The 12,110-nt window shown below is 50.3% G+C and overlaps 1 protein-coding gene across 3 annotated transcripts in view; it reads left to right on the top strand.

Moving 5' to 3' along the window:
• Positions 1–12,110, top strand: part of ADAMTSL4 (ADAMTS like 4) — an 88,759-nt gene that overhangs the window by 30,566 nt on the left and 46,083 nt on the right. The window lies entirely within an intron of this gene.

Here is a 12,110-nt window from a genome sequence, read left to right as displayed (position 1 = left end):
CGATCAGAAGGTCGGCGGTTCGAATCCCTGTGGCGGGGTGAGCTCCCGTTGCTCAGTCTCCGCTCCTGCCAACCTAGCAGTTCAAAAGCACGTCAAAGTGCAAGTAGATAAATAGGTACCGCTCCAGCGGGAAGGTAAACGGGGTTTCCGTGTGTTGCTCTGGTTCGCCAGAAGCGTCTTAGTCATGCTCGCCACTTGACCCGGAAGCCGTACGCCGGCTCCCTCGGCCAGTAAAGCGAGATGAGCGCCGCAACCCCAGGATTCCCTTTACCTTTTTAAAAATCCTTTAAAAAGGCATTGCAGACCCTCACAGTTGTCCATTATCAAGTAGCTTTCATGAGGCTTTCCTGGAACCACGGTCTCTCAACCTTGAGCCTACCTCACAGGGTTGTTGTTCTGAAAAAGGAAAGGAAGGGGATCTGCTCCTCTAGCTCCTTGGAGCAAAAGGATGGCTAATAAATGTCACGATAAATAAAAATGAACAGAGGAAAGTTGGAAAGGGAGGCTAAGGCTTCAGCCAGGGGGTGGGTGACTGTGGCAGTTATACAGACTTAGCACTGAGAATTAGGGCTAAGCAACTGGGGTCTGTGCCGGAGATTTAACAGGAGAAGGGGAATCTAAAATAACAAAGTCCCCGCATATGCACTTATTTAAACAATTTGCAAGAGTGCGTTTAATCCCACATATGCATTTATTTAAATAAGAATGCTCTTATTTCCACATACGAGTTTATTTAAATCGTCCTGCTTTCCAAAGGGTTTTCCAAACGTACAATAAACAGAGTTTTACGGTGAGTTCAGCCAGAGAGCTGGACCCAGTCTCCCTGCGGAACCCCTGCAACGCTTTGCCTATTAATTTGCCCATTTCAGCTCAGCAATATCCAGAGTTTTTTGCAATTCCTTTTCCTTTGATTGGTACGACTTGTATTGTTTATTTATTGAATTTATATACCACCCTATAGGGACGCGGGTGGCGCTGTGGGTTAAACCACAGACCCTAGGACTTGCTGATCAGAAGGTCAGCGGTTCAAGTCCCTGCAACGGGGTGAGCTCCCGTTACTCAGTCCCAGCTCCTGCCAACCTAGCAGTTCAAAAGCACATCAAAGTGCAAATAGATAAATAGGTACCGCTCCGGCGGGAAGGTAAACGGCATTTCCGTGTGCTGCTCTGGTTCGCCAGAAGCAGCTTAGTCATTCTGGCCACATGACCCAGAAGCTGTACGCCGGCTCCCTCGGCCTATAGAGCGAGATGAGCGGGCAACCCCAGAGTCAGTCACGACTGGACCTAATGGTCAGGGGTCCCTTTACCCTTTACCTTACCGCCCTATACCCACAGCTCTCAGGGCGGTTTACAGAATAAAGTCAAAATATAAAACCACAAAATCCATAATCAGAATAAAAAAAAAAAATTAAAAGGGCTGTCAGGATGTCAATCAATGGCCAGTAAAGCCATTATTTTAGCATGTTCTGTTTTGGGAAGCCTGGATTTTGAAAAAAGTGACCCTTACCTCTCTGGGCTTTTGTTTCTGCTTTTTGTTTTTGTTTCATGAGAACTAGAAACTTGCCCTGCCTCCCCACATATTCCTGGTTTGTGGCATTTTTGTACTGAGGCAGTTTGAGGTCTTTCAGTGTGTGTGCTTGTGTTTTAAAGGCTTCTGGGCTTAGATTTTGGCAGGGTCAGAAAGGAATCTCTCTCTCGCCCCCAGAAGCAGAAGCCAGCCAGGTGCGCCCTGGTATTTATTGATTTCCTCTCTGTCTGGAGTGTTTCAGGTAACAAACTTCCCTGCAGGGCACAGATAGCAGACGCGGTCCAGGTGCTGCACTGATCTGCTTCGACAACTCCCCCCCCCCCCCCCCGTGCCCCCCTACGGCCCTCATTGCAAGGCAACGAACAAATTCATTTTTCCTCCTGAAAACAAAATGGAGGCGGCAATGTTCATTGTTGTTGTTGTTTAGTTGTTTAGTGGTGTCCGCCTCTTCGTGACCCCCTGGACCAGAGCACGCCAGGCCCTCCTGTCTTCCACTGCCTCCCACAGTTTGGTCAAACTCATGCTGGTAGCTTCGAGAACACTGTCCCACCATCTTGTCCTCCGTCGTCCCCTTCTCCTTGTGCCTTAAATCTTTCCCAACATCAGGGTCTTTTCCAGGGAGTCTTCTCATGAGGTGGCCAAAGTCTTGGAGCCTCAGCTTCAGGATCTGTCCTTCCAGTGAGCACTCAGGGCTGATTTCCTTCAGAATGGTTTGATCTTCTTGCAGTCCATGGGACTCTCCAGAGTCTCCTCCAGCACCAGAATTCAAAAGAATCCATTCTTCGGTGATCAGCCTTCTTTATGGTCCATCTCTCACTTCCATACATCACTACTGGGAAAACCATAGCTTTTACTATACAGACCTTTGTTGGCAAGGTGATGTCTCTACTTTTCAATAATGTTCATTATTGATCCCTTTATTTAGCAGAATACCACTGTGACTGTAGCAAAACCTCTCAGCTATTTGCAAGAAGTATTGAAATCACCCACCCGGGAAAAGTTCAAAACTTTTAAAGGTATTTAAAGTTAACAGAAAAAAAACAACAAACCAAAAACCAAAACAGATTTAAATTCCCCTCAGATTCTACGTGTCTGGGGGCAGGTTTGCCTAAATGACCGCGTTTTAAGCAGGCGTCGAAAAAAAAGAATATAGAAAAGGCATCAAGAGGCAATTTTAGGTCAATTTCTTGCAAATGCAGAACGGATATTATGTGGTGCTGGCTCCGCAGGTCGACGCAGTTGAGGGAGCACCTATCGAAAGGTGAGATCCGAGGGCCAGACAGAGACTGCTTGAGGGCCGCATTTGGGAGTTTGAGGGCCGCATTTGGTCTAGGACGATGACAGGAGCTGGGGCACAGGTTCCACAGCCCCTAGCGTGACCTCTTGGGGACACGCAAAGGAAAAGGGTGTGTGTCTTTTTTCCCCATCAAGATTTACGGGATTCCTTTTCACGCATTTCAGGCAGAGAATTCCCACTGAAAGCTAACGGGGCGCAACCGGAAGACCCCCCCCCCCACAAGCTGGGGTTCCAGTCCACCAGATGCCTCTCTCTTGGTGGGGTCCGTCTGCGTGATGTGGGGGGAGCCAGGAAATGGTTAGCGTTTCCTACCCCAAAGTATGCATTCCAGATGGCGTAGCAACAGCTTTTCTTTCTCTAAAAAAAGGATATAAATCAAAGAGGGGGGGTTTTCTTAGGGGGGTGGGGTAGCATCTGTTGTGTATTGAGTCAAAGGATTTTATATCTGTATTATTATTGTCTATATTTGCATTAGGGTAAAGTAACTGCCTTTTGGTTTCAGGGGGTACAGCTACTATTGGTTCATTTAAACTGCTGTATTTGGATCCTCTGTCTTATTGGTTTCCTCCAAAAGGCAGGACTGTGATTGCCTGATATTGTTCCCTCCAAAATGTATCCTTTCTAGCTAGTCCCCTGTCCCTATAAATGTAGCTTTCCCCTCCTCAGTCTTCAGTCTTGTTTGCTGTAATAAAGAAGTGTTACTAGAGAACTGTCTCCAGCAGATTATGTCAAGAGAGCTGAAATCACAAACCCCACGTCACAACAACTGGCGACGAGGATGGGATCCGGAATGCTGAGGAGCGGTTAAACGCAGCCCTGCCTCAGAGTCCGGATTGCAGCTAAGAACAAGACTCACTGGCCAGCTGAGAAGACGACCCTGCCACAGGACAATGGAGAGTCCAAGGGTATTGGAGCCCTTCCAGCCATCAGAGCCCCACACGTGGGAAGACTACGTCGAACGCTTCGAGTTCTTCGCAGTGGCTCAAGGGATCACCGATGCCAGCAAAAGAAGGGCCACATTCCTGAGCTACTGTGGGCCTGAGACCTTCAAGCTGGCCAAGGCATTGCTTGCTCCAGCGAAGCTAAGTGAGACATCTCTCAAAGATATTCTTGCCTGCCTAACAAGCCATTTGGCGCCTACTGAGACCAAGATGGCCCGGCGGATGGAGTTTCATGAGAGGCAGCAGCGTGCTGGGGAGTCTGTATCTGCATTTCTAGCTGAACTGCGGAAGCTCGCTCAGCACTGCGACTTCCAAAATCTGGAAGAGACTCTCCTGGATCGGTTTATCGGTGGTCTGAGCAGCAAGAAAGCCAGAAGACGCATCGTGGCTAAAGAAGAGGTTACCCTTGCTTCAGCCTTGAAGGAGGCCACCGCCACGGAGAATTATGAAAGAGAGGAGCTTGATGCCAGTCGCAAGGGCCCTAAGCCACAGATAGAAGTTGCGCATGCCATGGACGAGCTAGAGGCTACTCCGAGCCAGAGCCCAGTCCGTGGGGTCGAGTCAGTGCGTCAGGCCTGCACAGTGCACAAAGATCACCGAGGCAGGTGTCCAGGTTGTGGCGGAAACCATGAGCGGAAGAGTTGTCGTTTCCGGGATGCTATGTGCCGGACGTGCGGGAAGACAGGTCACATCGCCAGGGTCTGTAGATCGGCGGCGTTGGGAGCGACAGGAACACCTAGACTGGAGCATCGCAGACCGCCCACAGCAACCCATTTTCTAAAGGACTGCCACTATGTAACGGAGATCAACGGGAGGGTCGTGCAGTTCCCAGCGCAAGGCAAGGCACACGTCAAGGTGAAGATTGAGGGTCAGCAGTGCGACATGGAGGTGGACTCCGGATCTGGATTCACTATCGTGTCGGACCAGACCGCGAGGACATTCTTCCCCAGGGGTAAGTTGCCCCCTCTGGAGCCCTTCCCGGCAACCTTGCAGTCATACTCAGCGGGCCGCATCCATGTTATGGGAATGTGTGCCGTGAGAGTTCAGTTCCGGGACAAACAGGCTGTACTCAAACTGGTGATTGCGAAGGGCAGTCGCCCCAGTCTCCTGGGCACTGACTGGTTCCCCGCCCTGGGACTGAGTATATCAGGGCTTAATTCAATCCAAACCTGCCCTGAGATGAGCGAGGCATTATGCAAAGAGTTTGCTGGTCTCTTTAATGGAAAACTGGGTTGTTATAAAGGGCCCCCAGTTGACTTCGAGTTGGACCCTGGGGTGGCCCCAATCCGACTCAAACCAAGGCGAGTGCCATTTGCACTGCAACCCAAGATCGAAGCAGAGCTGGATAAATTGGTCAAGCAGGGAGTTCTCTCACCCGTGGACTCTGCTAAGTGGGAGACTCCAATCGTCACGCCCCTTAAAGCAAATGGGGAAGTCAGGATCTGTGCAGATTACAAATGTACTATCAATAAGGCACTCAGGGGAAACTCATACCCCATTCCAGTCGTATCACATCTGTTGGCTAAACTGGCTGGGGGCAAGGTGTTTGCCAAAATTGACCTGGCACAAGCCTACCAACAGCTGCCAGTAACCCCACAATCAGCGGAAGCACAGACTATTGTCACACATAAAGGGGCGTTCAGAGTTAACAGATTACAATTTGGAGTTTGTGTGGCCCCAGGGATTTTTCAAGGGCTCATGGAACGCCTGTTAAGAGGTCTGCCGGGGGTCTTGCCATTTTTTGATGACGTTTTGATTGCTGGAAAAGACCCACAGGAACTGGTTGCGCGTGTCCGTGCAGTGTTGCTCAAGTTCAAGGAGGTGGGGTTGCAACTGAAAAAGGAAAAATGCAGTTTTGGGGTGCCAGCTGTGGATTTCTTGGGGTTTAAAATTGATGCATCAGGCATCCACCCCACAGATGCTAAGATTAAGGCCATCATCGAGGCACCACGACCACAGAACAAGACGGAGTTGCAGTCATTCCTGGGACTTATTAACTTTTATCATTCGTTCTTACCCCATAAAGCTTCGGTAGCTGAACCATTACATAGACTGTTGCAGAAAAAGAATGTGTGGCGATGGGGGCAGGGGCAGCAGAAGGCTTTTGACTCCTTGCGAAGAATGCTGAGTAGCGGGAGCGTCCTTGCTCATTATGATGAGTCAAAGCCGCTGGTCCTGGCATGTGATGCCTCTCAATACGGCCTGGGGGCGGTGCTGAGTCATAGGGAACTGGATGGGTCGGAAAAGCCCATCTCTTTCTATTCCCGTACGTTGTCGCCCACGGAGCGCAACTATGCTCAAATTGACAAAGAGGCGCTTGCAATTGTGGCAGGAATCAAAAAGTTCTATGATTATGTGTACGGTCGCCATTTCTCCATTGAAACGGACCACAAACCACTGTTAGGGTTGTTCAACCCGAACAAACAAACGCCACAAATTCTCTCCCCCAGAATGTTGCGTTGGTCTATATTCCTGAACGGGTTCCAGTACACCTTGACCCATGTGCCGGGGAAACGGTTGTGCCACGCTGATGCGCTGAGTCGATTGCCCCTTCCTGGCGGGAGCAATGAGGATCCCGCTCCAGCGGAGCACATAATGATGCTGGAAACACTTCCGGGGGCTCCTGTAACGGCTACTGATATAGCTGAGAAAACGAGGAAAGATGCTGTTCTCTCCCGTGTGCTCACTTGGGTGGGGAGGGGGTGGCCAGGTGGTCCGCATGAAGACAAATTCAGGCCTTATGCGACAAGGCAGCACGAGTTGTCCATGCATAAGGGTTGTCTCCTGTGGGGAGATAGGGTGATCATCCCAGCACCACTGAGAAACAGGGTGCTTGAGACGCTTCACATGGGACACCCGGGAATGGTCAGGATGAAGTCGCTAGCCCGATGTTATGTGTGGTGGCCTGGAATGGACCAGAACATAGAACAATGGGTACGAACATGTAAGGCATGCCAAGAGGTGCGGCCAGAAGTGGCCAGAGCACCAGTTCACTGGTGGGAGCAGTCCAGATCTCCCTGGAGCCGGCTGCACTTAGATTTTGCTGGGCCATTCCAGGGGAAGGTCTTTTTGGTTGTCGTCGATGCATATTCCAAATGGTTAGAAGTGGCGATGGTCCCTAGCATGGCATCAGCTGCCGTAATCAAGGTGTTGAGGCAGCTGTTTGCAACCCACGGGTTACCTGAGACCATTGTATCAGATAATGGGGCAGCTTTTGTATCCCAAGAATTCAGGGCATTCTTGGCTGATAACTTCATAAGAGGGGTCACATCCGCGCCCTTTCACCCATCCTCCAATGGGCAGGCTGAGCGCATGGTAAGAACAGCCAAAGAATCCATTGCGCGCTTAATGGAGGGTAACTGGTCAGCTCGCATCGCGCGAATGTTATTTTTGCAGCATGCGACGCCGTGTACTGCGACGGGCAAGTCGCCAGCTGAGCTGCTCTTGGGTAGAAGACTGGTAACGGTGCTGGATTATGTCCACCCGGATAAAATGCCAAACCATAATTCAAGAGCAACCCCCCAGGCTGAGACTGACACAACAAGGTATCTCGCCCCTGAAGATCTGGTCTGGGTGAGGAACTATTCACGAGGTTCGCGGTGGGTGGCTGGTGTGGTCACCCGGGCTAGTGGACCTGTGTCCTATTATGTAACCTTGGAAAATGGGCAAGTTTGGAAGAGACATATAGATCAGCTGAGGCGCCGGGCGCTCAGCAGGGAGGAGTCAGATAATTCATCCCTGGCTAACGACGCAGAGCTGCAAGACCAGAGTGAAAATGGCCCAGAGGTGCAGTCACCAGGGGCTTCAGCAAATGAACCAGGGTCTGCTAGTCCTCATGATGACGAGGTACAGGTAGGGAACCCTGAGATGTCTGGGACTCCATCTGTTCCTGAGGAAACCCCTATAGCAGCCCCTCTACCACAGGTAACACCCAATCCAGAACCGGCAACGCCTGTTGTCAGGAGATCAAGTAGAAGTTGTAGGACCCCACAGTACCTGAGAGATTACGTCTGCTGTGCTCACTAGGGGGGGAGGGGTGTTGTGTATTGAGTCAAAGGATTTTATATCTGTATTATTATTGTCTATATTTGCATTAGGGTAAAGTAACTGCCTTTTGGTTTCAGGGGGTACAGCTACTATTGGTTCATTTAAACTGCTGTATTTGGATCCTCTGTCTTATTGGTTTCCTCCAAAAGGCAGGACTGTGATTGCCTGATATTGTTCCCTCCAAAATGTATCCTTTCTAGCTAGTCCCCTGTCCCTATAAATGTAGCTTTCCCCTCCTCAGTCTTCAGTCTTGTTTGCTGTAATAAAGAAGTGTTACTAGAGAACTGTCTCCAGCAGATTATGTCAAGAGAGCTGAAATCACAAACCCCACGTCACAACAGCATCTTCTGCCACCTTCCTCTGAAATCGGAGGCTTTCATCCTTTAATAATTGGCGAGTGGCAGAGAATTTCAGAAAATAATTTGGCCCACTTCCCTGCTTATTCTTTTATAGGGGAATCTGGGGCCGGCCCTACTGTTAGGTGGGTGTTGTAAAACGGCAGCCAACTGCTGTTTAATTTGGGCGAGAACATTATACTGACTTAAGTCAGACCTCAGGGGTCTGCCTAGCTAAGTATTGTCAACTCAGACCGGCAGTGGCTCTTTCCAGGGGACATTCGCAGCCCTACTTGGAGAGGCTGGTGGGTTTTGAATTTGTGACCTTATGCGTGCAAAGCAGGTACTCTCCCGCTGAGCTAGGGGGCCTTCCCCTTAAAATGAAGCTAAGGTTCCAGTCCTCATTGTTTGGAATAGAGGGCTGATTTAAATAGGAACACAGCAAAGGGCTTTCTATGGAGCCTTTTCTGATTGAAAACCAGGACACGTGTCTTCCTGATCAAGTCAAATGACCTGCAGGCCAGTGTTTCCCAATTGTTGGTGTTTATACTATATATTTTTTAGATATGCCTTGAGACAGTCTTTAAACCTCTTTTGTTGACCACCAGCATTAGAATCATAGAATCATAGAGTTAGAAGGGCCATCGAGTCTAACCCCCTGCCAAGCAGGAAACACCATCAGAGCACTCCTGACATATGGTTGTCAAGCCTCTGCTTAAAGACCTCCAAAGAAGGAGACTCCACCACACTCCTTGGCAGCAAATTCCACTGTCAAACAGCTCTTACTGTCAGGAAGTTCTTCCTAATGTTTAGGTGGAATCTTCTTTCTTGTAGTTTGGATCCATTGCTCCGTGTCCGCTTCTCTGGAGCAGCAGAAAACAGCCTTTCTCCCTCCTCTATGTGACATCCTTTTATATATTTGAACATGGCTATCATATCCCCCCTTAACCTCCTCTTCTCCAGGCTAAACATGCCCAGCTCCCTTAGCTGTTCCTCATAAGGCATCGTTTCCAGGCCTTTGACCATTTTGGTTGCCCTCCTCTGGACACGTTCCAGTTTGTCAGTGTCCTTCTTGAACTGTGGTGCCCAGAACTGGACACAGTACTCCAGGTGAGGTCTGACCAGAGCAGAATACAGTGGCACTATTACTTCCCTTGATCTAGATGCTATACTCCTATTGATGCAGCTTTCCATTGATTACACTTTCCATTTTTAAGTTCGGAATAGACTAGTTGCTTTGGAAGGTGATCATCAGGCATCCGCACGACATGACCAGTCCAATGAAGAACACGGTTGATTGGGAACATGCTACTAACCCCAAATGGGATGTCTGAACTATTTCAGCCAACTAGTTCCTTCCCCTGCCCCCCGCCCCCCAGCAAATATGCTGAGGGTATATATCCTTTGTGTATTTGCAGGACCTCCAGTGAAAAGTTTCTGGGAGCGAAAATCCCGGTGAACTCTTGAAATGGGTTGGGTGGTTCGAAATGGCCAACAACAAACTTGTCTTGGAGGGGTGGGGAATCGAACCCTGAATTCGGGTTTTGTTTGGCGGGCATCTCGGAAGCTTCCAGAACAGCTTGCCTGTGGCCTATCAGCTCTCGTTGGGCGGCCTTGACCAGGATTGCCAGGTCCCTCCTGGGAGAACATTTCCTGCCATCCTTTTCAACAGTTGGCCCGCCATGGCTGCCCGCCATGTCCCACCCTGTCTGGAGAGCATAGTTTCCTGCCCTCGCGAGCCCGTGGCCTTGGAGCGATCAAAGGCAGAGAGGCTGAACCCTCCCCCTTCTCAAGAGACTTCTTGTTTGTGGAAATAACTTATCTCTCTTCCAAGCTGCGTGGGACCTCTGCAATCGTAATAATCAAAGGGAGAGTTGACCTGTCATAAAGAAGGAATTATTTTAGGAGCAGAGAGACAGAACGCTGAATTTTGAGACAGATCGCAATCTCACTTCCAAGAAGGCCTGACGGGGAATGAAAGCATTTTCCCGCCCTGTGCGACAGAGGCCCAAGACCATGTCCCGTACCCTCCCACCCAACGCAACAACAAAGCCAAACACGCACAAAAGAGCCGAATGTCTGCGCACCCGTTATATTTTCACAAGTGCTTGTTCTCTGCTCCCCGGGGTGTTTGCTAGCCGAGGGCGACGTTTACGATGTTTGGTGACAGTTTTGCTGCGTGGTCAGCGAAGCCTGTTGAGAAAGCGGCTTTGAAAATTGTGCCACCCAGGTCGACGTTTCTGGGGAAAGGGCCTTTCCCCTCCCCAAAACCACAGGTTGAGCATGAGCGATGATGGCTGTGTCCCACCTTCTGTGCTGGAGGCAGTCAATGCCACTGGATGAGAATAGTTGCTGGGGATCGCCAGGGAAACGAGAATTGCAGTTGCACTCAGATCATGCTTGCGAGTTTCCCTAGTTGACCCCTAGGATGGGGCTTAGCAAGGTTTATCTTGCCTGGGCCGGATCGGTTCTATGGAGATCCCTCCGTGGACCGGATCGTGCCCGTGCCCATGATTTTTGACGTCTGCGCGTGTGCAGGAGCAATTTTCACGCCTGCGCAGATGCGATTTCTGGTGCCACGGAAGCGAGTCGCTGCGCTGGTAGCTCGGTTTGGGAGCAGCTCGTGGGCCAGTCAAACAACCTCCGCAGGCCGCTTTTGGCCCAGGGGCCTTAGGTTGCTGACCCCTGCCCTAGGAGGACAGGATTGCTGGACTTAGGTGGCCTAGCTCCAGGGCTCTTCCGATGGAACCTCCAGGCCCAGAGGCAGTCTACCTAGATCCCTAGGTTCTTGGGGGCATTTGGCTGCTGTGAGAACAGGGCTCCTTTTGCCCTGATCGAGTGCCTCCCCCTATTCTTATGTTCCTGGAATCTCATGTAGCAGAAATGGGCTAAAGAACTTTCCTCCGAGATTTAGATTCTCCAATTTGGCCTTGATCGCCTTGATTCAAGGTATACTGCCTTGAAACAGGGAGGCTCCATATATCCATTAAGAAATCAGAATACAAGAAGGGCCATTCAGCGGCAGGATCTGGCCAATGCGGGGCACTTGTATTATGGCAACCTCTTCTCCCTGCGGCCAGCCAGGTGCCCAAATTGGATAGTCCTAGAGCAGGAGCTGGGCGTAACAGTGGTGCTCTGTGATTCCCTCAAATTCTGCCCCTGACAGGAGAGGTAGAAGGTATGTTCTAGGTAATTGTCCTTACTGAACCCCAGCTAAAGCCACCATTCATCACACCTTGTGACCATGTTGTTGCTGTTGTTGTTTAGTCGTGTCCGCCTCTTTGTGACCCCATGGGCCAGAGCACGCCAGGCCCTCCTGTCTTCCACTGCCTCCTGCAGTTTGGTCAAACTCATGTTGGTGGCTTCAACAACACTGTCCCACCATCTCGTCCTCCGCCGTCCCCTTCTCCTTGTGCCCTCCATCTTTCCCAGCATCAGGGTCTTTTCCAGGGAGTCTTCTCTTCTCATGAGGTGGCCAAAGTCTTGGAGCCTCAGCTTCAGGATCTGTCCTTCCAGTGAGCACTCAGGGCTGGTTTCCTTCACAATGGAGAGGTTTGATCTTCTTGCAGGCCATGGGACTCTCAAGAATCTCCTCCAGCACCAGAATTCAAAAGCATCCATTCTTCGGCGATCAGCCTTCTTGATGGTCCAGCTCTCACTTCCATACATCACTACTGGGAAAACCAGAGCTTTAACTATACGGACCTTTGTTGGCAAGGTGATGTCTCTGCTTTTTAAGATGCTGTTGTGACCATGGATTCTCTAAATTAAGTTTCCACTTCACAAATAAAGAGGTTGCCACAGACGCCGTTCTCCACTTCGACATTTAATCCCCACAGCAACCCTGTGAGGTAGGTCGGGCTCAGAGAGGCAGTGACTGGCAGCCCCCAAGGGTCAACCCCCCCTCATGAGCTCCCAGTGAGGCGAGTGGGAGGATTTGAATCCATGTCTCTTGGGTCCAAC

The sequence above is a fragment of the Podarcis tiliguerta genome (assembly GCF_965153285.1).
Source record: "Podarcis tiliguerta genome assembly, chromosome: 16".
In the NCBI taxonomy this organism is placed as follows: Eukaryota; Metazoa; Chordata; class Lepidosauria; order Squamata; family Lacertidae; genus Podarcis; species Podarcis tiliguerta.
The sequence above is the reverse complement of the archived record's forward strand: the minus strand, read 5'-3'. Positions and strand labels throughout refer to the sequence as shown.